The 24,024-nt window shown below is 49.2% G+C and overlaps 1 protein-coding gene and 1 long non-coding RNA gene across 4 annotated transcripts in view; one reads left to right on the top strand and one right to left on the bottom strand.

Moving 5' to 3' along the window:
• Positions 1 to 7,592: 7,592 nt before the first annotated feature.
• Positions 7,593 to 24,024, bottom strand: part of LOC110257717 (uncharacterized) — a 37,922-nt gene continuing 21,490 nt past the window's right edge. Inside the window, exon 3 of the long non-coding RNA XR_014835527.1 lies at positions 7,593 to 9,514. This is a non-coding gene — a long non-coding RNA (uncharacterized LOC110257717). The remainder of the gene's footprint in view (positions 9,515 to 24,024) is intronic.
• RTL9 (retrotransposon Gag like 9) overlaps positions 9,190 to 24,024 on the top strand; it is a 53,584-nt gene continuing 38,749 nt past the window's right edge. Inside the window, exon 1 of one of the 3 annotated variants that reach the window (XM_021080506.2) lies at positions 9,190 to 9,706. The gene's annotated coding sequence lies outside the window, so the exon portion shown is untranslated. Of the gene's footprint in view, positions 9,707 to 18,909; positions 18,998 to 24,024 lie in introns of those variants that run through there. The other 2 variants (XM_085008155.1, XM_085008152.1) reach the window with 2 other exon arrangements.

The following is a 24,024-nucleotide window of genomic DNA, read 5'->3' on the forward strand; positions in this document are numbered from 1 at the left end:
AGCAAGTTGGAATGTGTAGGTGAAGGGAGATGCCCTGGAGGGGAACAGAAAAGCACCAAACTACATGCATTGCCACACTTTATCTCATTTCATCTTCACAGCCCCTCAAGGTAACTGCCCTTCAGCCTACGTTTTAAAAAATAAAATTGCAAGAATTTTTTCACAATAATTTGAGAGTTATAGAACAGTTGCAAAGACAAATCCAGGTGCCCCTCATGTGACCATCTTATGTAACCGTCTTAGGTCTGTTTTCACAAAGGAGAAGATTGGGGATCAGAGAGGTTGAGTGATTTGCCCAAGGTCATCAGAGATAGGACACAGCAGAAGAGATAGACATAAATCCAGGTTGCTCTTATGGCATTAGACCATGGGGTTGAATTCTGTGTTTCCATCTCATTCGGTGGGAGGTTACTCTCTGAACCTGGAGCCCTTCACTTCACCTTGGAACTGGCCGGCAAACATTCCCAAGGAGTCCTGCCCTTCTTCCACAGAGCCACAGAATGTTTACCCTAAAATGCACATCGGAGGCCATTTAATTCACGGAAGGAAAATAAGCTTCATTTCATCTGCCAACTTTAACTGAGCAATAGAGACCAATCTGGGACCTGGCATGGAGAATGATTCTAAGTCTATGTATTTGCTCCTCGGGAATGAGAGCTGTGATTGATTGTTGATGTCTGTCATGGATGTTGACAGGGGTTGGGGGGGTGGAACCTGTGTGATGCATTAGCTGCCCCTCAGCAAATCTCATTTTACAAAGTGAAGTACAGAGAGGAGACAGTGTCTTTGCCTTGTTAGTGGAACAGCTAAGAAGAGAACCCTGGTTCCTGACTCCCATTCTCAGGTTTTTTGTACTTGGCAATGGACTCAGAGTAACAGTAATAATCACTATCACTTGCTGCCAGGCATCATGCTCGCCCCTTCCGATTTCCATCCCTTAGCTTCCATCCTCACAATTCCTCGAGGTAGGTATTTCTTATCCCCAATTTACCTAGACTAAGGGAAATTAAAAAAAAAAAATTGCCTTAGGGGATCCTGTCCCGGCTCCGTGGTTAACAAACCTGACTATTATCCATGAGGATGCGGGTTCCATCCCTGGCTCCGTGGTTAACAAACCCGACTATTATCCATGAGGATGCGGGTTCCACCCCTGGCCCCGCTCAGTGGCTTAAGGATCTGGCGTTACCTTGAGCTGCGGTGCAGGTCGCAGACGCGGCTCGGATCCTGTGTTGCTGTGGCTGTGGTGTAGGCCGGCAGCTACAGCTCCTATTCGACCCCCTACCCTGGGAACATGCATATGCTCAGGGTGTGGCCCTAAAAAGACAAATGACCAAAAAAAAAAAAAAAATTGCCTTAGGCCCACAGCTAGCAAGTGGTAAAGCTGACATTGAAACAGAGGGTGATCTGGTTCCAAAGCCTAAACCCCGGGCTCTTGCTTCCTACAGACGCGATGTTGAATTTGCCCTCATAACCTCCAGCTGGTGCAGAGGACTAAGGGAAGTATTTGGTTAGGACTAAACCACGGTGAAAAAAGAAAACCATATTTGTGTTCTTACTAATTTTCTGAAAAGCTTTGCTTGCAGGCCCTTACCTAAATGGAACTGATTTGTTTGGGTTGTTTTGTGTTAGATGTGTTAAAAATTGACATGTTAGGAGAGCTGACATGAAAGGTGACCTGGTTCACTTACAAATAAATGATTAATATAACCTCATTGTGCGGTGAGACTGCATTACTGGTTCTCTCACTCGGGAGGCTCCGAGAAACAACAGGTCGGACCATAAAATCCATCAGACGGTAGTGTGGGGTGACCGTGGGTGAGTCAGGGAGAATCGGAAGGTAATTAACAAAGAGGCAGCTCTATGGAGTCCAACGACAATGTAAAAAAAAAAAAAATGTTCTCCACCCCAAGAATATGTGACATTATTAGCAAAGGCCATGCATAGAAGCAGGGAAGAGGTGAGTTGATTCCAAGGATGAGCTAAAGTGTTTAAAGAAATTGACAGGGATCCATTTTCAAGGAGAAGACATTCAATTCAACTGACCATGGTACAGCCATTCGACATTGATTAGGGACAGATTATGCGTGTGGCAGTGGCACCGAACTCTTCCTCCCTGACAGTCTGCTGAATAGATACCCAGGCTTTGGCAGGAGACTCAAGCATCTCTTATCTACAGATATATATGGGTGCAGTGTAGAGAATTGCTTCTGTCCAAGCGTATTATGTGCCACTGTCCATGTTACCTTGTATGCAGATATGACTGTGACTATGACGTGTGTCAGGCTAAACATTTAAACAGCACACGGAACCCTCGGGAACCGGGAATACCTCATATGCGGGCCAGTGGCCCCAACTCTTCTAAGTATGAGGAATCCCTTCCTGAGTGGCCTCAGCGTGGCCTGACTTATTGTGTGTATGGCCATGGGGTCCTTTCTACGTGTCTCATGCCTAGGCCACACCTGCCATTAGAAGCTGTGAAAAGCATCTCTCTCTCTCCCTCCGTAGAGGTGTCATTTCTGACCAGTCCTTGCTGCTCTAGCTCCATCTACACCTGCTGGGGTTTGTTACGTCACATATGCTCTTCTCACTTGCAATACACCGCCTTTCCCTGTCCGCCTAACAAGGGCTACTTGTCCTGCAAGTTGGATCGCACATAGCTTCTCTGTGAGGCTTTCCCAACACCCCGGGGGGTCCCACTAGCCCTCCCAGACCTGCCTCTCTTAGGATGGGTTCCGGGGCACAGCAGCAGTGTGCTGGATCTTGGCCCACTGAAGTGTAAGCCCCTTCATGTCCCACTCTCCGGGATATAGAGGAGGGACTCAGGGCTTGTGTGTTGAATGGAGGAATGAACGATCTTGTCCTTAGGTATCTTCAGGGCCTATGTTCAGGGCTTTCCAATTTGGTCTTCCTTTTCTGCCAAGAGGTGGTGAAAACAGGCCCAAGGGACTTGAGACTTCAAGAGTTTCTACTAAGGATCAGGCAGCATATGCTGAACATTTTACACACACGGTCTCATGTCTAGAGGAGCTGTGTTTATGTCCATCCTTGTTTTACAAGCGAGGAAATAGAAATTGAGCGTGTTGACTTGCCCAGGGTCACATAGCTGGGAGGTTGCAAAGATCGGAACCTAGGCTGTTGGTGTCCAGTGCTTTCTCCTCTCCCTTTTTTGGTGTCTGGAGGGTGGGGCCGGCTCTGGGTAAAATGGTCTTCAGTGTCTTCAGACTCCCAGTGTACCCGAGGGACTCAGTGTCACAGTGTCCCCCAGCCTGCAGCCCTTGCTATGGCTCCTACAAGGTAGTCCATTCCCTTGGGAGCTTTGTCCTCTCCAACTCCTCTAAGACCTTGACTCCTGGGCTGTGCTAACCTTTGCCAGAGCACCTATTGACATGTGAATAGTGCCCTCCCTGAAGGGAGTTTTTAACCCAGGAGTGGGGGGGTCCCTGTGGGAGCTGGGTGGGTGCTTCTGTGTGGCGGGAGGGGGGCTGGGTGCCTCTTTCAACACACACCAGGGAGGCTCCCTCCCTGACCCCAAGATGCTCGGCTCCTCCCTCAGATGGCTGAGGGCTCTGGAGTCAAACCAACACGAGTTTGAGTTGGGCTCCACCATTCCATGATCAACCATGATTGACCACCAGTTAACCTCAGTGAGTCTCCGCTTCCTCCTCTGTAGACGGATCTAATACTACTTTCTCATCTCCTGGGGTCATGGTGAGGATGACATGAGACAATGCAGCTACAGTATCCCGTCCCAGATAAGCACTCAAAACATGTTACCTCGGAGTTCCTGTCGTGGCTCAGTGGTTAACGAATCCGACTAGGAACCATGAGGTTGCGGGTTCGGTCCCAGCCCTTGCTCAGTGGGTTGACGATCCGGCGTTGCCGTGAGCTATGGTGTAGGTTGCAGACGTGGCTCGGATCCCAAGTTGCTGTGGCTCTGGTGTAGCCTGGTGGCTACGGCTCTGATTCAACCCCTGGCCTGGGAACCTCCATATGCCGTGGGAGTGGCCCAAGAAATGGCAAAAAGACAAAAAAACAAACATGTTACCTCTTTGCCAAAATCGGTTTTTACAGATGGCCCACCGCCACCCCAATTTCCCTTAACCCTACCCCTACCTGCCCCCCAGCTGCTTCCTCGCTCACCTCTCCTACAGGTCTCTTTTTGCAAAATCTCCCCTTCCTTTCCCGGCACCTCCCTCCAGCATCCTCAACCTTTGGCACAATGACATGTCAGACTTTCCAGGTCCATCGCCTTTCCAGATACTCTCTCCTGGTGTCTGATGGACCTGAGTGCAGAACACCAAGTCCTTTGCTCTGAGGAGTGTTGCCACAGGCTGTCTCACATGAGAACCGCGAGGGCTGACTCAAGGGCCCCACATCCTAATTTGATGGGGGCCGGGATGGCCCCCTCCACCGCCCCCCCTCATATCTCCCTTGTGCCTGTGATGTCACAAACTCTACCATCCGTACTCGAATCCTTTGAGTCCAACTGCCAGGGGTGGTCTGGCAGGGGCCCCTGGGCCAGGCAGGGTTCTTATTTACATCTGAGTGCAGATTCCTTGACCAGAGCCTGTCCTGTCAGGGGAGGAGAGGGAAGGGGTGCAGGGAGCTGATTCCCCAGGGAAGAGGAAAGCCAGGCGAGCAGGGGTGGGGCGTGGGGGTGTGGGAAATCAGCCGGCTGAAGGCTGTGTCCCCGGCTCGGCTTGGCCCAGGGTGGGCCCCATGTGTTGCAACAGCTGTGTGCTTTGGAATCACCAAGGTTGGGAAGTCGGGCCTCAGAGGGAGGGGTTGGAGGCTGAGCTCATCCTGAAATGGGCTTGGATTCCCAGAGGGCGGAGAGGAGGACTGGGGAGGAGGCCGTGCTTGTGGGGGTGGGGGGATCTAAACGCAAAAAGAGGGCCTCGGTTTCTCTCAGTTTTGGGTGTCGGTGATGGTTGCGGGTAGGTGGGTGAAAATGGCCGCCGAGGGGGGGTCTCCTTTTTCTGACTGGAAACAGGAGTCTGAGCTCAAGGATAGCGCCCCCCCCCCTTTCCTTCAGGAAGCAAACAACTTCTGAGGGTGTGGCAGGGTTCACGGGGTGTTCCCCCCTCAAGGGACATTAGCTCCTAAGTAAAGCTGCTTGGCGGGGTGGAGGCTAACTGGGGTGTCCCCCAGGTCACAGCAGAGGCCGCTCAGGTGCTCCTCCCTGTAGGCTTTTCAGGTGGTCTCTTCATGGAACTCAGCTTAAGAAGGAAAATGTCACACACACACCCCCCCCTCATCATGCTTGGTGATTCTCCCGCACCCAGCAGACCTCACGGGAGGATGCTGATTCTGAAATTCTGTGGCCTTGCCCAGGGAGACCATGGGGCCAAGGGTTTGAAATCAATATAATCACAACCAAAACCATTTACTGACCATTTGGTTAATTCCTTTGAGATACATTGCCAGGGGCCACTTTATAGGCGCTGAAAGGGGACTGACCTGAGGGGGTCCTCCTGCTTTTACACACACACACACACACACACACACACACACACGGAGCCATCTTCCTCAAAAGGTGTCCATGGTACTGAGGCCTCAGAGCACATTGGAGACACATGCTGCTCTGTCCGCAGCCAAAAGTCCCCTTGTCTTTCCCAAGTCCTCCTGCTGGACCAGACAGGTCCACAGCCCCGTATCTATCCCTCCCAAGCCCCCAAGGCTCTGAACACTGAGGGCCTTTTGTAAGTTTATGGCAAACTCAAAACTTGAAGTTTATGGCAGTAAAACTTGAACTGGCATGAGGCTATTTATAGTCTTTATCACATCAGTGTGAATATTCATGTGTTTTTGCTCCTGAAATATGAACCTACGTGATGCCTGGGTGTGGCCTCAGACCGCATCGGAGGTGATCTATTATGCTATGTGGGAAGTTCCTGTTGTGGCGCAGCAGAAATGAATCTAACTAGTACCCATGTGGGTTCAATCCCTGGCCTTGCTCAGTGGGTTAAGGATCCGGTGTTGGCGTGAGCTGTGATGTCGGTTGCAGACGTGGCTCAGATCTGGCGTGGCTGGGCTGGGGCGTAGACTGGCAGCTGCAGCTCCGATTCGAGCCCCAGCCTGGGAACTTCCATATGCCACAGGTGTGGCCCTAAGAAAGCAAATATATGCACCCTCTAGCCTTTTTGTTTGTTTGTTTTGTTTTTTTTCTAGGGCCGCACCTGAGGCATATGGAGGTTCCCAGGCTAGGGGTCTAATTGGAGCCGCAGCTTCCAGCCTACACCACGGCCACAGCCATGCCAGATCCGAGCCATGTCTGCGACCTACACCACAGCTCATGGCAACACCAGATCCTTAACCCACTGAGCGAGGCCAAGGATGGAACCTGCAACCTCATGGTTCCTATTCAGATTCGTTAACCATGGTGCCACGACGGGAACCCCGCCCTCTAGCCTTTTAAACGGACATCCAAAGCATTCCAAATACCTTCTATGATAGACAGCATCCACCGTCTCTTTGCTTTCTCTCCCTCATTAGCCTGTGCACTTCCCCAGTGCCCACAGGCCAATACGTGCTTGGGACTCTACCAGTGTTTTAGGACCGCAGAGCGATCGGCCGTTGCTGGTGAAGAAGATGCATTGTTGTGAAGTTCTTACACCTCAAGTGTCTCAGGCCACCATCCATGTATTCTGTGCCATTACTAGTGAGGAAGAATAGCTGGTCTGCCTCCTTCATTCTTTTTTTTTTTTTTTTCCCCTCCCTCTTGGGACTAAATCGTCCTTATAATCCTAATACCTTTCACCTTTCCCCCTAGATCCTCTTTTCCAATCCCTTAATCATCTTCATGGCTATCTTCTGAAGCCTTTCCGGGTTCGTTCATTCTGAAATTGTAGCCTAGTGCTCCGGATCGAGCTGCAAAGAGCTCAGCCATTACACGTAATAGGTTTCCCGTTTCTATGGTGAACTTTTCCAATCACTTTTATTTGGCTGGGCTAAGAAGCTTTGCCTTTTAAAATACACTTACAGGGCAAACTCGAGGGGCCATGAATGACTTTCTCCCAAGCGTGCTGGTTGGTAAAAGGCAGGGAAAACAGCACGAGCTGACCAGAAGAAACTGTAATTACAGAAGGCTGAAAGCAACAGGTAACACATGTAATAGGAACCTGCATGCAAAAAGCACTGTTGATAATTACAGCGACCTCAACCTGCCATTTGTTACCTTGGGAGAACCAACCTTGCTGGTGCACGCCTCATGTGTCTTTTCTCTAACAAGGTTGCTAAAGGCCATTTCTGATCACTTATTTCCCACTAAATGTGGGGAGTGAGCCTGACTTAGGCTGGGTTATTGCAAAATCACTGGCTTAACTTAAACGCCTCACTAATTAAGCCTGTTAGATTTCCTGTAACTCACGATTTTTCCTGGCCTAAGTAAAAACATTTGACTCAGAGGCAAAATGTGTTGTGTTCATAACCAGGAAAGCAGCAAAATACTACACATGGTAGCGTTTTCAGAAGCAGAGTCTGTCACCCGCGTTCTGTGATGATTTCGCTTAAGAACCCCAAGAGTTTCCTTTGGGAATGGAAACTATGCATACTGTGATGGCAGATCCAGAGAGAAATTTTCACCAGTCAAATGAGAAAAAATCTATTCAGGTGTGCCTGTTGCTTCGCCCAAGCATGAGTCAGAGCCTTTTGTGGGGTTTGGTGTACATGCATTTTTTAAGAGGCGCTGATGGATTTTTACATACAGGTCATTCTTTTTTAAAAGGTCACATTATAATGTTTCTATCCTTTCCTGTGTTGTTATACCTCGGGGAAGGAGATGTAGGATGCCAAATTGCACAGGGAGGAAGATTGAAATTAGATGACCAAGAGCTCCCAGGGAGGGGCCTCAAAGGCAGAAAACCGAGCCCCTTCTGGGCGAGTAGGTGGCAGCATAAAAGCCAGATTAAGCTGCGGGGAGGGGGAGCTGTCATGGGAATGCTTTACCTTCCCAACCTAGCAGCCCTGGCTGGCTCATCCCAGAGAAGGCCAGCGCTCCAAGGAAGGGAGGGGAGGGGAAGGGAGGGGAAGGGAGGGGAACCCGCCCTTGATGCTGGTGCGAGAGGATGGAATTTTTTTTTCAGAGTTTCTAGATGTCTCTGGTCAATGCTAGTGATGGCCATTTTCTCTCTTTTAACGACTACAGCAAGCTACTTTTTAGGGAACGTGAACTATGAGGTTGGCTCTATGCCCAGTGCTTTACCCAAGTTATCTCTTTTAATCCTCACGCCAATATTTCAGAGATGGTACTGTTATTACCTTCAAATTGCACAGGGAGAAACTGGCTCAGAGAGGTTAGGCAACCTGGGCAAGATCACACAGCTGGTAAAGCGGCAAAGCCCGAACTTAAACCCAGATCTGCCTGATACACGTAAGTCCTTGTAAAGTCAAAAGCTACCTCAGTCAGCACAAACATATTTTTCTTTCTTTCACCAAATAGCAAAACATCTGAGCTGCTTGATTTTGAGAGCCTAATTACAGCAACTAAAAGGATGTTAGCCTACTCTGGGAGTTCCCTTCGTGGCTCAGCGGTTAATGAACCTGCCTAGGATCCATGAGGATGCGGGTTCCATCCCTGGCCTTGCTCAGTGGGTTAAGGATCTGGCGTTGCCATGAGCTGTGGTGTAGGTCGCAGACACCGCTGGGATCTGGCGTGGCTGTGGCTGTGGCTGTGGCTGGCAGCTGTAGTTCCGATTAGACCCCTAGCCTGGAAACTTCAAAATGCCTCCGGTGTGGCCCTAAGAAAAAAAAAAAAGGATGTCAGCTACTCTGAAAGGCCTAGCTGAAGGGCTTTCTATTGCTTTGTCTAGGGATTTGTTCTCCCCTCCCCCACCCCGCCTCTCCAGTTGCATAGCCACCTTCAGTGGAAGGTTCTGGACTGATTCTCATAATCCTCTGCTTTCTGTAGCCTGCACAGTGCCACACGCATAGTAGGTGCTCAATAAATTTTGAACCATTAATGAATGCCTGGATGTTCCTTTCAGTGGTTCCTGGGTTGGTCACCTTCCTCTGTTAATGCTGAACAAACAGGTCAGAACCTTCGGGATGTCTGTTGCCTTAATCTAGCTGCTTGCACTGAGATGACTTTTTAATATCGTCTCTGCACAGGAACTGAATGCTCTCTTTGGCACCTGGATGATTGATTGTGTTTCCCCCTTTCCTTTTCCTCCGAAAGCTCTGGCACCATGCAGACACGGCTTGAGGTGATTCACCATGCAGCCAACTCTGCCAGACACCTTTTCAGACAGTTCTTGCATTTTCTAAGAAAGTGGGTGTTGTGTTTAAGTCTCGTTCCTAATTAATCCTGCTCCCCGATTCTGGTCTGCTCGATGAACTACTTCCTAGATTGTTTTTGTGCATGAGACAGGATCGAAAAAAATTAAAAAGGCTTCTCGTTCTCTGGGTGGAGAGTGAGCCTTTCAGATCTTCCCCAGCTTGGTATTTCTCAGCAGATGGAACGTCAACCCAGATGCAGACCCATCCTGGTCAGCCTCACAAAAACTTCTAACTTGGTCTGGAAGATAAAGTGGAAACATGCAGAAAGGGACAAGTAAAGTTAGCAGAAGCCAGTTTTCAGTACACACCATGTGATTCCCAGAATGGCAACAATAACTATCTTTTTCGGGTGGATTACTGTGTGCTAGGCACTCTGCTAAGCATCTTATAGGCATTCATTTCACCTCATCCTTAGAAGGACACGGTGAAGGTAGGTACTATTATTATTATTATTATTGTTATTGCCTTTTTTTTTTCTCCTAATGAACAAACTGCAGCTCAGAGTGTCTAGCTAGCGTTAAATTAGAGTAAAGCTCCTAAAGTCCCTCAGCAGGATAAAGTAGACCTTGGACTTGAACCCAAGGTCTGTCTGACTGCGGAGCACGTACTCTTGGCTCTAGTGCGCTGGAGGGAACTCGGCTGGCTTCTCAAATGTTTGGGGACTATCTGGGTGATGCTGACGAGAACGCTGTTTAAAGGCTGGTATAGGAAAGCCCTGAGGCTGGCCAACTCTCTTTGTCTTCCTCTTTGCCGAAGGTTATTCTTTTGTCTTTCAATATCTTAAGGGAATCTAGATGTCCTGCCAAAGACCACAGGGATCTGGCGAGACCCAAATTCCAAGCTGGTGGTACTTGGACCTGTTGTCCTGATCAGTGACTGCCCGGGTGGGGATGGATGGGGCTGGGGGCTGAGCTGCAGACTTGAAGGGCTGCTCTCCGCGAGTAGCGGCACCCCTTGGCATGGGGTAGGAGACCCCGCCATGGGAGCCCAGCTCAGTGGGGGCACCCAAAGGGACGGTCTACAACAGGTTGCAATCCAGTTGCCTTGGGTGGACGCAGAGCAGACCTGCCCAGCCTCGCAGAACCCATCAAGAGGGGGTGAGGCTTAGGAGTCTCACTGGACACTGATAGCAAGGATGGGTCCCCATTCCTTGGGGACAGGGGTGAAGGGGATGGGAGTCTGGGGGAGAACCAGACAAAGCCCTAGAGAAACGAAAAGGCTGGACCGGTGATTCGAAACTGAGCCGATACTGCCCCCTAGGGGGCTGTGAGGTCATTTAGTGGACAGGAAATGGAGATGTTTGATGTCCCCTACTGCCCAGGACAGCCGGGCAAAATGAAGACTGGTCCAACATCCCGTATGATTTTCGAATGTCCTGTTGGACTTCTGGGGAAGGTGAAGACCTCACTTACAATGGTCAGAACGTGTACTATAAATATTTTGCATACATGCATCGAATATTTTGCTTCCCCAGCTCCCCGCACACAGTGTTAATGAAACTTGTGTAAGGGGAGGGAAGATCAGATCGGAGGTCTCTTTTTTTTTTTTTTTTTTTTTCTTTTCCCAGAGGTTTATCCAGAAATGCCCCCCCCCCCCATTTCAAAAAAATCATGTTGACCATTGTCATGCTGCTTTTGGAATTTAGAGTTGGCAGCACAATATCCCTTAGCAGTTTGCATGGGTGGCCATTGCATTTGCGGGACTTCTAGATGAAGGCACTAGCCTTTGCCTACTTCATCGAGTCTTTTGGTGTCGTCTGGCGTGAACATTTCCGTATTTCAATACATTGCAGTTGATTACGAATTACTTTCATTTCCTCTTTGTGTGGCAGGATGTTTCTTGATCTTTTCGAATTTATGTATTTACACATATTATTATGTCTATGATTTTAATTTTAGGACAATAAAGGGGTGCTACAAAAATATTTATGATCAAAAAAGAAGGGTTGGCTCTGATGAGGTTGACAATTACTGTGCTAGCCTGTTGGCTTCCTGAGGGCCAGGATCATGTCTGTTTTGTTTCCAATTGGCCTAATTAACCCAGTGCCAGGTCAGAGTAGGTGCTTAGTAAATAGCAGGCGCTTCGAGAATGAATAATGAATGTGGACTCGAGCATAGAGCCAGGAAGTCAGGGATCTAGGGCAGGAGAGTGGGGGGATAAAGCTGGTTGGAAATGGGGGCTCTTGATGGTTGAAAGAAGGCAGGGTGCCAGTTACGGGAAGAGGGTCCTAGTTCAGAGCTTTCCCCAAGGCCGGAGTGTCCGCATGCCAAGGCCCAGTGCTTCTTACAGGTCTCTTGTCCCGGGTCAGGCTTAGACCTAAGGACTGAGGTCAGATGGTCCCAGTGGCTGAGAGACATGTGTCCATGCGCTCGCTTGCTAGTAGCAAGCTCAGGAGCCATAAGACCTCGCCAACTCAAAGAAGGCTGTTTCTTAGCATGGCCGTACCTCTTTGCATTGTGTTACCTGGGCTGGGGCCTAGATGACCCCAGGGAACATGAGCCTCAGGTGTGGTCCCTACAAAATGCATATCCTGTATATCCTGAGGAAGTGGGGTATCTCAGGCTGCCTTGACCTTCAGGCGGATCTAGTCCCCCATTTTTCTGTTGTTGCTGTGTTGTTACTACTGCTGTTTTCTTCTCTCCTGGCCTCCTCCCCCAGCAATAATGTGTGTACCCCTTCCTCCTGGGTCTCTACTCAGTGTCTGACCAGTGAATGCCAGAGGCCTTCGGGGCTCCGGATGAAAAAGTGGGGGAGGGTTCCCTTTGCATAGGGTTGGGGCAGGTGAAAGGGAGCATCCTTTTTAGAGATCAAACACAGAAATACTGAGGGAGGTATCCAAACACCTAATGTCAGAGGTGGAAGTGACCTTGAAGTCATCTAGTTCACTGGATCCCAAACCCGCCTGCACATGGAATCACTGGGTGTTTTTTTGTTGTTGGTGGTGTTTTTTTTTGTTGTTGTTTTTGTTTTTTCTTTTTTTTTTTGCCATTTCTTGGGCTGCTCCCGTGGCATACGGAGGTTCCTGGGCTAGGGGTTGAATTGGAGCTGTAGCCACCGGCCTACGCCAGAGCCACAGCAACGTGGGATCTGAGCTGCGTCTGCAACCTACACCACAGCTCCCGGCAATGCCGGATCCTTAACCCACTGAGCAAGGCCAGGGATCGAACCTGAAACCTCATGGTTCCTATTCAGATTCGTTAACCACAGCCACAGGAACTCCTGGGTGTTTTGTTGAAATACAGATACAGCGGCCCCTAACGCTTAGTCTGATTCAGTAAGTCAGAACTGGAGCTTAGAATCTATTAATCAGTATCACTGATTTTTTTTTCTTTTTCTTTTTCTTTTTTTTTTTTTTGGCCACCCCACGGCTTGTGGAGTTCCCAGGCCAGGAATCAGATCCGAGCCACATTTGTGACCCACGCTGCAGCTGCGGCAATGCTGGCTCTTTTAACCCACTGTGCTGGGCTGGGGATCGAACCTGCCTCCTGGCACTGCAGAGACGCTGCTGATCTTGTTGTGCCACAGTGGGAACTCCACCACTGGTGATTTGTGATGAGGAGCTGGGTTAGGGAATCCACCCAGACTGACCTTTCTCATTTTACCAGAAGCTGCCCGAGTCCCTGAGCAGGGCAGTGACTTGCCCCAGGTCACACAGCCAGCCATGGCAGAGCTGGAGCTGGAACTCAGGTCTCTTCCCATCGTGTTGGTGGTGGGACTATCTGACATTGGGACTGGCTGGAGAGATGGCTGGTGTGGGAAGAATGACCCTAAATCTCCGCAGTGTGTAGGTAGGGGGTCGGGGGACAGAGGGGAGGCTACGAGCTTGTTTTACCTTATTACAAACAGTAATTTTACTCGAGGTTTAGGAGAGAAGCCACAAAATACCCGCCGAGGTTAGCAGGATGCTAAGATCCTGCAGATAGGTTCGGCTGTGTCTATCCATGGAAAGCCAAGCAAAATAATGGAGACAATTATCCACCAATTTTGTTCGAACACTTTGACCGAAAATCTCCCGGTAACTGAAGGAAAATATGAGCTTTTTTTCTTTCTTTCTTTCTTTCTTTTTTTTTTTTTTTGGTCTTTTTACCATTTCTTGGGCTGCTCCCGTGGCATATGGAGGTTCCCAGGCCAGGGGTCGAATCAGAGCTGTAGCCGCCAGCCTCCACCAGAGCCACAGCAACGCAGGATCTGAGCCGCATCTGCAACCTACACCACAGCTCATGGCAACGCCGGATCGTTAACCCACTGAGCAAGGGCAGGGATCGAACCCACAACCTCATGGTTCCTAGTCGGATTCGTTAACCACTGCGCCTGACGGGAACTCCTCTTTTTTTTTTTTTTAATGTCACCTGAATGTTCTAACTCTCACTTCATTTTTCTTTTTTCCCCTGAGACCGGTGCTGCACGCCTGTCTCCTAGGGGGAGGAGGTGGGGGAGGGGGTGTCTGCAGCCCCGGGAAACGTGCACAGAGATGAGAGAGTCTGCAGAGAAGACACCACGTGGGATGGAGTGCGAGGCACTGGAGGTGGTGCAAACCCTTGTCCTTTCAAGATAACCTCTGGATTCTAGACTTGTTCTAGCTGAGACCTCAGAAAGGCCCTGAAAGCTCCAAACCGCCAGCTTATAGCTTCCGCCTAATTCGAGGCAGCCCCCTTGGAAGGTTCCCCGGGGCCGGCAGCTGCTCCGTCAGCCACTGAATGAAAACAACGCCAGATTTCTTTATTTAGAGTAGACACTTCCTATTTTGATTCCTACACGGCAGAGCTGTCTGCCCTCTGCGCCCAGCCCCTGGCAGACAAAGCTGCTTCGATGTAAAGTAGCTCAGCACAGATCAGCAGGTGGTGGCCTATTTATAGGCAGTGGAGCTGCCCTGGGCCGCTGCACTCCTGTCTCTGAGCGAGAGGTCAGGAGGCTCCCCGGAATGGGAAAGTGGCACTGTGACCGCAGACAACAACTTTTGGCGCAGGTCAGCGACCCTTGGGACCTTACATTTCTGCCTAGTTCTGCCACCCCTCATTTGCTCTGTGACCCTGAGCAAGGCTCTTCCTGTCTGTGAGCCTCGCTTCACCATCTCTGGGGAGAAGGACACACCGTTTAATCCATGGTGCCATTTACTGTGACAACGGCCCTGCCACCGGAAAAAATACAGCTGAGTCTCTACCTCACTCCTTATTCCCAGTGAGGGCTCAGCTTAGTCAGAAGTTTCGATTGTTAAAGAGAAACCATTGAAAGATGGGAAGGAAGCATAGGAGAATGTTTTTTAAAACACTGCGAGGCAAGCGGAAAAAGAAAAAAAAAAAAAACCACCTTAGGAACTGTAAAGAAAAAGAACGATAGATTTGATCGTGAAAAAAAATTGAACACCTTTGCCTGGGCAAAAGATGTCTCATGCAAAGTTGAAAGACAAAGGACAAACCAGGATAAAGGCAAAGGCAGACAGATATTATTATTCATACTATTGCAAGAGCCCCATTATAGGAAGTGCACTATTTTCTTTACAGCACTCACCATGAGCAGCAGTTACATTATTTAGTGATTTGCATCGTATCTGTTTCCTCTACCTACATGGCTGCTTCATGAAAGCTAAGGCTTTGCTTATTCACCACTGTGTTCCTAGTCCCAGGGCAGGGTCTGACACACAGTAGGTGCTCAATAAATACTTGTCGAAAGAATGAATGAGGGAGCTTCTGTAGATCAGTGACAACATGATGAGAAAAATTGTCAAAGAGTAATGAACAGGCATTTCACAGAGAAGACGCGAAGGGTTTATGCCATATAAAAAAATGTTCACAGGAGTTCCTGGTGACTTAATGGGTTAAGGATCTGGGATTATCACTGCTGTGGCACAGGTTCAATCCCTCGCCTGGAAATTTTTGCATGCCGTGGGTGCAGCCAGAAAAAAAAAAAAAAAAAGAACAAAAAGGGTTCATAGCCTCAGGAATGATTAAGTAAAAATAATGCAAATTAAAACAGCATTGAGATGGTAGAAATGTCATTTTTCACCTCACAGCCTGGCAGAAACTTAAAAGGTTGCTAAACCCCAGTACTCGTGAGGATATGGTGAATCAGGCACATGGATGTGCTCTCAGTGCTTGTCTGAAGGAGCACAACTTCTAGACAGCAACTTGAAATATTATTTGACCCAGCAAGTCTTCTTTCGGGAGTTTACCATTTTTCAAATGCTCTTATAAGGATCTTCATTTAATGATTCTTTTTTTTTTTTTTTTGTCTTTTTGCTATTTCTTTGTGCTGCTCCCGCGGCATATGGAGGTTCCCAGGCTAGGGGTCTAATCGGAGCTGCAGCCACTGGCCTACGCCAGAGCCACACAACGCAGGATCCGAGCCGCGTCTGCAACCTACACCACAGCTCACGGCAACGCCAGATCCTTAACCCACTGAGCAAGGCCAGGGACCGAACCCACAACCTCATGGTTCCTAGTCGGATTCGTTAACCCCTGCGCCACGACGGGAACTCCCTAATGATTCATTTAAACAAATATATTCCTTTAATATATTTGTAAACAGAAAAAAATTGGAAATAACCTAAATGACATCAGTGGAGGATGGGCATCATAAGCTGTAATTTATAAATAATGTACAGCACATCCAAATAAGGGCACATTAAGCGACACTGCTAATGATTAAGAATTTGGGCTCTACGGTCAGACCACCGAGGTCTGACTTCCTCCTCTCACCCTTATGAGCTGTGTGACTTGGTCCACGTTTCTAAACCTCTCTGTGTCCCCATCTTTGTCATCTGTAAAATGGAAAAATAATACCTCCTTCATAAAGTCGTGAAGGGTAAATGAGTTAATCCCTACGGCATATCAACTAGACAGTACTGGCATAGAGCGTTCAATAACTGCCACCCGTTACTGTCCCCACGAATACTGTGATGATGACAGTGACAAGGTAGCCACAAGTAAGGATGAGCTAGATCTTTATATACTGATGCATTTTATATACTGATTGATGTCTCCAATACAGTATTGTGATAAAAGCAAGGTGCCGAAGAATTAGGATAATAGGATCTGATTTTCATGAAGGATATTATATGCTATTCATAGAGGAAAAACAAATCCGGAAAGATAGACAGACTGTCAACAGTGGTTACCTCTGCGGAGAGGGATGGGGGAGGTGGATTTTCACTTCAGTAATGATGAGAATTGTTTGAAACAAGCATGTGTGACTTTTATAATAAACAAAAGATGTAAAGGGAAAAAAGCTTCATTTGGAAGTCTGAGGACAGTTAATCCCACCAAGCCTCACATCCCCCAGTCCTTGGCTACAGCCCAAAAGTGAGCTTCCCTACCCATCATGTGTCCTCTCCCATCCCCCCACCCATTCTGCTCTGTGCTCCCCGCTCCCCACCAGCCCTGACTTATCCATCTCCCTCCTACTGCCCTCTCCCACTCTGCTCTGATCCCCACGGGAAGCAATTCCTCTTAAACTCTAAATAAGCCTCACAGCACAGGGCTCTCTACCTCTGCGTGTGGAAGCGCTGAAACCTGAATCTCCGCGGAGGAGCTCACGGCTTTGCCTGCAGCGCCCTCTGGTGGCTGGACACTGCTTACACTCCCACAGCACAGACACCCTAGGGCTGGGAGGTGGGGTCTGTGCTCTGGCTTTCCCCTGTTTGCGTCCAGATCGTTACTCCTCCGCCTTCGGCCAAGAACTCCTCCTTTTGATGCCATCTGGCTACAGCACCTTCTCTCCTCTCCTCTCCTCATCGACTCTTCTTTTTAGACACCCCCTCCTGGTCACACCATCCCCCTCACCCATTCAAGGAAGAGTTCGACATCTGGCTCACTGTCTTCTTCTCCACCCCAAGTTCTGACATCATCCTGGGTGAGTTGACATCCATGATCCATGTGCAGGACACACCCCCATTCTAGCCATACCATGCTTCATCATCGGTGGGAACTGCATCATCTCAGAGCCCCCCGCCATCCACATCCTGCCCACTGACCTCAAAGCTCATCCTTTTGCCTCAAGAGGCTCTCCAGGCTCTGGAGCCCCCTTCGTTCTCCCACCTCCTCCGCCTTTCCCACTCCCCTCGTTCCTTCCCCTTTCCATGCTTGAAAATGCTGATGATGATGATATAGAATGAATAGGTATGTGCCAGGCACATACTAAGCATCTTACAACATCCTTTTAATAACCTCATGTAATTCTCACAATAACTTTATGAGACAGGTACTGTTGTTATTTTGTTTTTTTGAACGAGGTGATTGGGACTCAGAGAGGTTGAATGACTTAGGCAAAGTCCCACAGCTAGTACAGGGCAGAGATGAGATTTGAAGCCAGGTCTGTTTGCCTAACTCCCGGAATGTAGACTTCAGGATCTTGCCTATATCCTCCAACTCCCTTGCCCTGTGTCTCTCTGACACATCCACTAGGCAAAAAACCAAACCTGGATAAATTTAACTGACAGCCTCCTCCTCTGTGCTTACACCCAGATGGAGGAACACTGCTGGAGAAAATCCCATCACTTTGTTGATTAGTCCCACTCAAAAGTCATAGTTTCCAACCTCAGCTGGGCCCTCGATTCGGCTAAACAATCCTCCTAAGTAACTGTCCTGACAACGGCACTTTCAAACTTTCTGCATTGCCCTCTGGAGTCAGACTGTCTGGGTTAGAATCCTGCCTCGGCCACTTCTATGATCCATACCGTGCCAGCCTTTAAGGAAGGGTGAGGTGGAAGATGAGGGAATGAGGGGAAGGGGAAGGAACATGTCTTGAGTGTCTTCGGGGTACCAGCCCCTGTGCCAGGAGCTTTGCATGCAGTATCTCATCCCGTCCTCCCCGCAGCGCCACACGGGAGAGGCTACTGTTATTATTCTTGCTTTACAGAGGAGACTGAGGCACAGAGAGGTTAGGTCACCTGGTAAGGCGGCACAGCGTGCTAAGGAGAAGCCATCTCCATCACTGAGACCCTCCTTATCTTGATCGATGACTGTGACAGCCTGCCAAGTGGTCCCCCTGTTACCTGTTTCATATCCTGCCATCTACCCTCCGTTCTGTGGCTGGAGCAATCTTCCTCCAACGTGGATCTGACTGCGCTACTACCCTGCTTCAATTCAATCTTTCCGAAGCTCCCCTACAGTCTTCAGAATGAAACCGAAACCTTTCATCTTAATGATTGCCCCCCCCCTTCTTCCTTTCTCGCGGCATCCACGGCCATCTGCCTAGGATCCAGCCAGTCTGAACTATTTTTGGCTACCTGATGACACCTTGTTTTCTCCTAACTTCATGTCTTTGTGTAGGTTCTGTCCGGTCTCCCCTTCCCCCACCCCGCTGTTCTCCCCACCTCTCCCACCTCGAATGCTTCTCTTCTGTGCGTTGTTCACAGTATTTATGCATTGATCACAGCGTGTTCTAATTTCCTGCTGACTTGTCTGTTTCTCCCTCTAAACTGGGAGCTGCTTGAGGGCGGGACGGTGACTTAGTCATCTCTGTCTCCGCACTCCCCAGGGCATAGCACCAGAGGCTGGTTCATTCCATGTTTGTCGAATGGCTGACTGACTGAATGAATGGAGTGAATGAGGGAAGAAAAAGCCCTCACTTGGAAAGTTTAGTGACATGATCTGTATGGTATCTGGTTCTTGGCTAAAGCTGCTGCAGTTTTTCCCTATGACTACAGTGCTGTAAAAATATGTCTGCACGTGGATAAAGACTGGAAGAGAACTTTCCACACAAAATTAAGAGTTGTGTTAGAGTGGTGAGTTGATGGATGCTTTTTTTTTTTTTTTCCTGTTTTCAAAATGTTCTTTAGCGCTGCTTTCTGAGTGTTTTGGCAACATAGCCGACATTGTAGAAATGGAATTGGGCTCCCATGCACGAGTTGACAACCAATGTGTATTGATGCCCTGTGGACCCTGTTGAGTTCTGGGCACTGTGGGGGAGGGCAGTGGGTAGAGGCGACTCATTCTGATTCAGGTTCACATGGCCAGGAGTCTTGCCAATTCGGTTGGATTTGCTGGAATAAAATGAGAACTTTCAAGAATTTTCCAAGCTCCTGGGTTGAGGTATTTTTTTTTTTTTTCTTCCCAAGCTGGGCAGCAAACAAAGATGGCTTTTGTTTGCAGTAAAATACTCATTCCTTCGATTTTTGTCCTGCACAGTGACTTTTGCAACTTTGGTGGTGGCAGTGGCGGGGGGGGGGTGGTCAGGTTTACCGAGTGGGGAAACTGGAGTGCCCATGTTTTCTTGGTTTAGAAGTGACCAAACGTGTTTCTCCCTTGTCTGGCTCTCGAATAAAATGTTTAGGAATTTCACCGGCAAAACGATGAAATTGTTCCTTTGCTGAGGCAGAATTTCCAAAACTACATATCATGTGTTAAAGCAGAAGAGGCAAAAAAAAACCCAAACCAAAACAAAACAAAAAAACAAACGAAAAAAACTGGGACGCGGGATGCTCCGAGGTTCAGATGATGAGGACTTTGCCTTTGCTGGGTGCTTCCTCCCTCTGCTGGATCAGGCGCTGTGTCCAGGAATTTGGAGCTTCTGCATTTAAAACTCCAATCGGCCTTTGGGATCAGAACTGTTAGTATCCTCATGGTAGAGACGGTGAAACTGAGGTCCAAAGAGATTCAGCAATGAAATCCTGAGACTGGGCAGGGTTCAGCTAACGCTGCAGGCATGCTCTAACCCCTGGACTACCCCACCTCTAGGCTAGTCTTGCCACAGAGGGACAGAGGTAGACATTTATTTGTCTTTACCAAATAGTCCTATAGGGACAGAGGTATGCATTTCTTTTGATTTAACCAATGGTTGTATAGGGACAGAGGTATGCATTATTTTTACTTTTATTTATTTTTATTTTCTATTTTTTTGCCTTTTCTAGGGCCACTCCCACAGCATATGGAGGTTCCCAGGCTAGGGGTCCAACTGGAGCTGTAGCTGCTGGCCTACGCCACAGCCACAGCAACGTGGGATCCAAGCCGTGTCTGCGACCTACACCACAGCTGATGGCAACGCCGGATCCTTAACCCACTGAGCAAGGCCAGGGATCGAACCTGCAACCTCATGGTTTCTAGTCAGATTCCTTAACCACTGCGCCATGACAGGAACTCCTAAATTTTTTTTTTTTTTGGTATGCATTATTTTTAACAAACAGTCACACCAGGCACATGGAAGGTGCTTTACAAACACTAGCTCGGTGCATTCTCATAGACAACTCTGTAAGGAGGTACTGTTACTGACAGATGAGAGAACAGAGGCACCTGGAAGCTCAGTCACTTGCCTGGGGTCAGGCAGGTTAGTATGTGACACACCCAGAGTTACAGTCCAGGCGGCCACATTCTGGTGTCTGGCTCTTCATCTCGACGCTGTGCTGGATAGCACATGACACCCTGTGCACCGACTACACAGCTCTGGCTCAGAAACACTGAAGGCTCAAGTGTCTTTGTAGCTTTCAACAGATTCGCATTGGGGGAGGGTGTATTTTTTCCCCAGTAAAGCTGTGTTCTCTTCCCAGGGATCTTGAGTGTGTGTGTGTGTGTGTGTGTGAAATAAATACATCTCTCTGTTCCTCTGAAGCAAGACTAACCTCAAGGCCAGGTGGCTACATGGTGAAAGTTGTCCTGTCCCCGGTCGAACCCTGCTTTGAAGCCCAGTCTCCCAGTTTCCAAGGCGAACCTCTCTGAGCCTGAGTTTCAGCGTCTCTGCTGAAGGAGAAGGGACCTTTCTCCCGACACCTTCGCTTACGTCTGGGTTTCAGTGTCGGGGAGGAGACGTGGGTTTCCTCCACCGCTCGACCCTGGATGGGTCAGGGGCTTTTTGATGTGTCACGTTGCGGATCAAACCTGCCTCTTTTCATTCAGCGGAGACCTCAGGAGAACACCCTTTCCCAGGCAGTTTGCCCAGAGTCCCCGGGAGCGGCCCGCGTGTGCTTCCTACCCAGCTTGTCCCGCCTGGCCCTCCGCTCTTCCCATCCCCTCCTGCTTCGTTCCCCAGAGCCCTTCGCAGGGAGGGAGGGGGAGCTGAAGGGGGCGGCAAGTCCAGCCTGCCAGCTTGAAAGCTTCATTTGACAGGGGAGGAGGCACATCTGGTTTGGGTTTTCGATTCAATTCAACAATGATTTATTGTGGGCCTGCCAGCTGCAGAGGTTCTGGGCTAGGCTGAGGCAGGGAGCGATGCAAAGATACGTCAAGTGTTATCTGTGCCCTTAAAGGAGTTGTATAGGTTGTAGCAGAGTGTAGACCTGCATGAGCAATCTCGACGCGCCGGGCCCTGGGCTGAGCTGGCTTTTTTACCCCGTGTACGTTATGTCTTTGGACCTTCCCAACAGGTCCTGTGATGGGGCAGGGAAACTGTGATGACTTCATTTCACACGTTAAGGGAACTGGGCCTCAGAGAGGAAGTGACCGGCCCAAGGTCACACGGTTAGGACGTAGTGGCACCAGGCCTGGAACCTAGATATGGCTGGTTCCCAAGCCCACGCGCTCTTAACTGTTACTTCGCCCTGCTTCCCAGAGAGGATGAAGATGCTGCTGCTGCGTGACCCTTGCTAAGCTCCCTAGACCCAGGCTTGTGCTGAGTGGGCTGTGGATATTATTATTTCATTGGCAACTTCCAGAATCCTGAGGCAGGTTGTTGTGCCCTTTTCCAGAAGAGAAAACTGAGGTTGTTTAGGGGAGTGGTGGCCCTGGGTTTTGAACCTAGGTTATCCCAGCCCACCAGCCTACAGCCTAGAGGAGGCTATAGACAGAGGGTGTCAGGAGGGTTCAGGGACAAGGCAATGCGTTAGGTCTGGGAAAGTTTTATGGCGGAGATGGCCTTGGGATTGGACCTTGAAGAGTGAGTTGGCGATTGATAGGTAGTGTTGGGAAAGAGTGCCCCTCATCAGAAGGGATATTATGAATAAAGTGATGGACTTGGGGGCATTTTGATTGCAAAGGCTGCGGCTTCCTCCAGTTTGTAAGCAGGATACATGGGTGTAAAGGGAGCAGTGGGAAGGAAAGTGGATGCCCCCGAGGGGTTCACATTTTGTCAAGTTGAAGTTCTTGTTTTTCTATCAAGAGCGGTTCCTCCGCCCCAAAGGCTTTTGCAATGATACTATCCTGTAATCCATGAGCAGAGGCACAGGGGACTCTTGCTGTGTACCTACCCCTGTGCTGAGAGCTGTGGGGAAGACAGAAGAAAGCAACTCCCTTCCTCAAATGTGTGCCCAGGGCCCCCTTGTGGTGGGAGAGGTAAGATACACACACTAGAAAAAGCAGCCACCAGCCCAAGCAATTTGTGATCAGGGCCAAATGAGTTTTCTCAACTGTCAGATTTCCAAGAATATGAAGATGAGGGGAACCCCGCAAAGGGAGGCTTCACCGTGAGAGCGGGTTTGGGCTTTGGCGGGGGTGGTTAATAGGCATGGTGGATGGAGAGGAAGGCCGGCAAGCTTAAGACTAGGTAGAACTGGTAGCGTTGCCGGCACGGAGGGCTCGGCAGAGACCCCCCCGCTTCCCCCAAACCGCGGCTGCCCCGCTCCATGTCTTGACCTCCAGGAGTTAATTGGGGGAGATGGGACTGTGACAGGGTCAGAGACAGCCCGTGGGAGCTGGGAAACCGGGCTGGGTACCCGATATTTCTGATCCTCCAATTTTCTACACTTAGCCTCAATTCCTGGCAGCTCCCCCAGCTGCTGAATTGTATGTGTATGTGTGAGCGGTATTTTAAATTAAGCAGTGAGTGCTTTCAGCTCATCATAAACATGCTAAAAAGCTTCGGCCGCGGTCTGAGCCCACCCCCGCCCCTTACACTCAGACGGCAGCTGGGGCCACTCGACCCTACACTCTAATGCGTGTTGCCTATGATTCACCAAACGAAAAAGACTATATGTTTCAGTCCTCCTGGGTAGCTGATTCCTAGTTGTGGTGGGAACTCTCAGTCCGAATTTGGAAGGCGGAGGGCCCCAGCCCCGCCCTGCTGACGGACAATTATATGGAGCCTACTGTGTGCAAGGCATTGTGGGTAAGTCCATTAATCTCGCTGGGCTTTCCATGTCCTCATTCAAAATGCATATAATACTCCTGCCTGCGTTCCCTCCCTACCCGGGCTGCATGTCTCAGTCACGCTGTTCTTTTGATTTCTGGACCCTTCCCAAAGTCTCCTCCTGCCCCAGGGCCTTTGCACATACTGTTCCTGCAGCCTGGACTGCCTTTGCTCTTGCTGTGGACCCGGGAGGCTTCTTCTTAACCTTTCGGTCTCAGCTTTAGGGTCACCTCCCGAGATACGCCTTCTCTGACCACCTACAGTTAGTGCCCTCCTAAGATTCCTTTTATCGGCTGTGTTTCCTTAACCCCCCTCACCCTTCTGGGTAATTATATCTATTTCTACGTGGCTGTTTCTAGTCTGCCTTTCTCACTGGAATGTAAACTCCAGGAGGCCAGGGACCTTGTCTTTACCGCTTGGCAATGTGTTTCTCTCATCTAGTGGGGTGCTTGGCACATAGTAGGTGGACATAAACAAAAGCATCTGGGACATATTTTTTCCTTGAGGTTTTTTTTTTTTTGCCAGACATATGGTTGCTGAGGGAAAAATCATGACAGAACTGTGTCATCCCAAATGAAAAAAAAAAAAATCAGGCTAAAGGGAGGAGTTTGTTGAAAGCAGTTTTGTTTTAGAAACCAGTCCTTGGAGTCTCATCACCAGACACAGTCTTACGAAAGTCAAACAAAAGGAATAGAAAGCATTAAAAAACTGACTTTTGACTGGATGCTTGCTATGTGCCAGGAACTGTTCTAAGTGTTC

The sequence above is a fragment of the Sus scrofa genome, chromosome X, assembly GCF_054392235.1.
Source record: "Sus scrofa isolate SSC_HxYL_T2T_F1_AM1 chromosome X, Sscrofa_HxYL_maternal_Yorkshire_Landrace_v2.0, whole genome shotgun sequence".
Taxonomy (NCBI): domain Eukaryota; kingdom Metazoa; phylum Chordata; class Mammalia; order Artiodactyla; family Suidae; genus Sus; species Sus scrofa.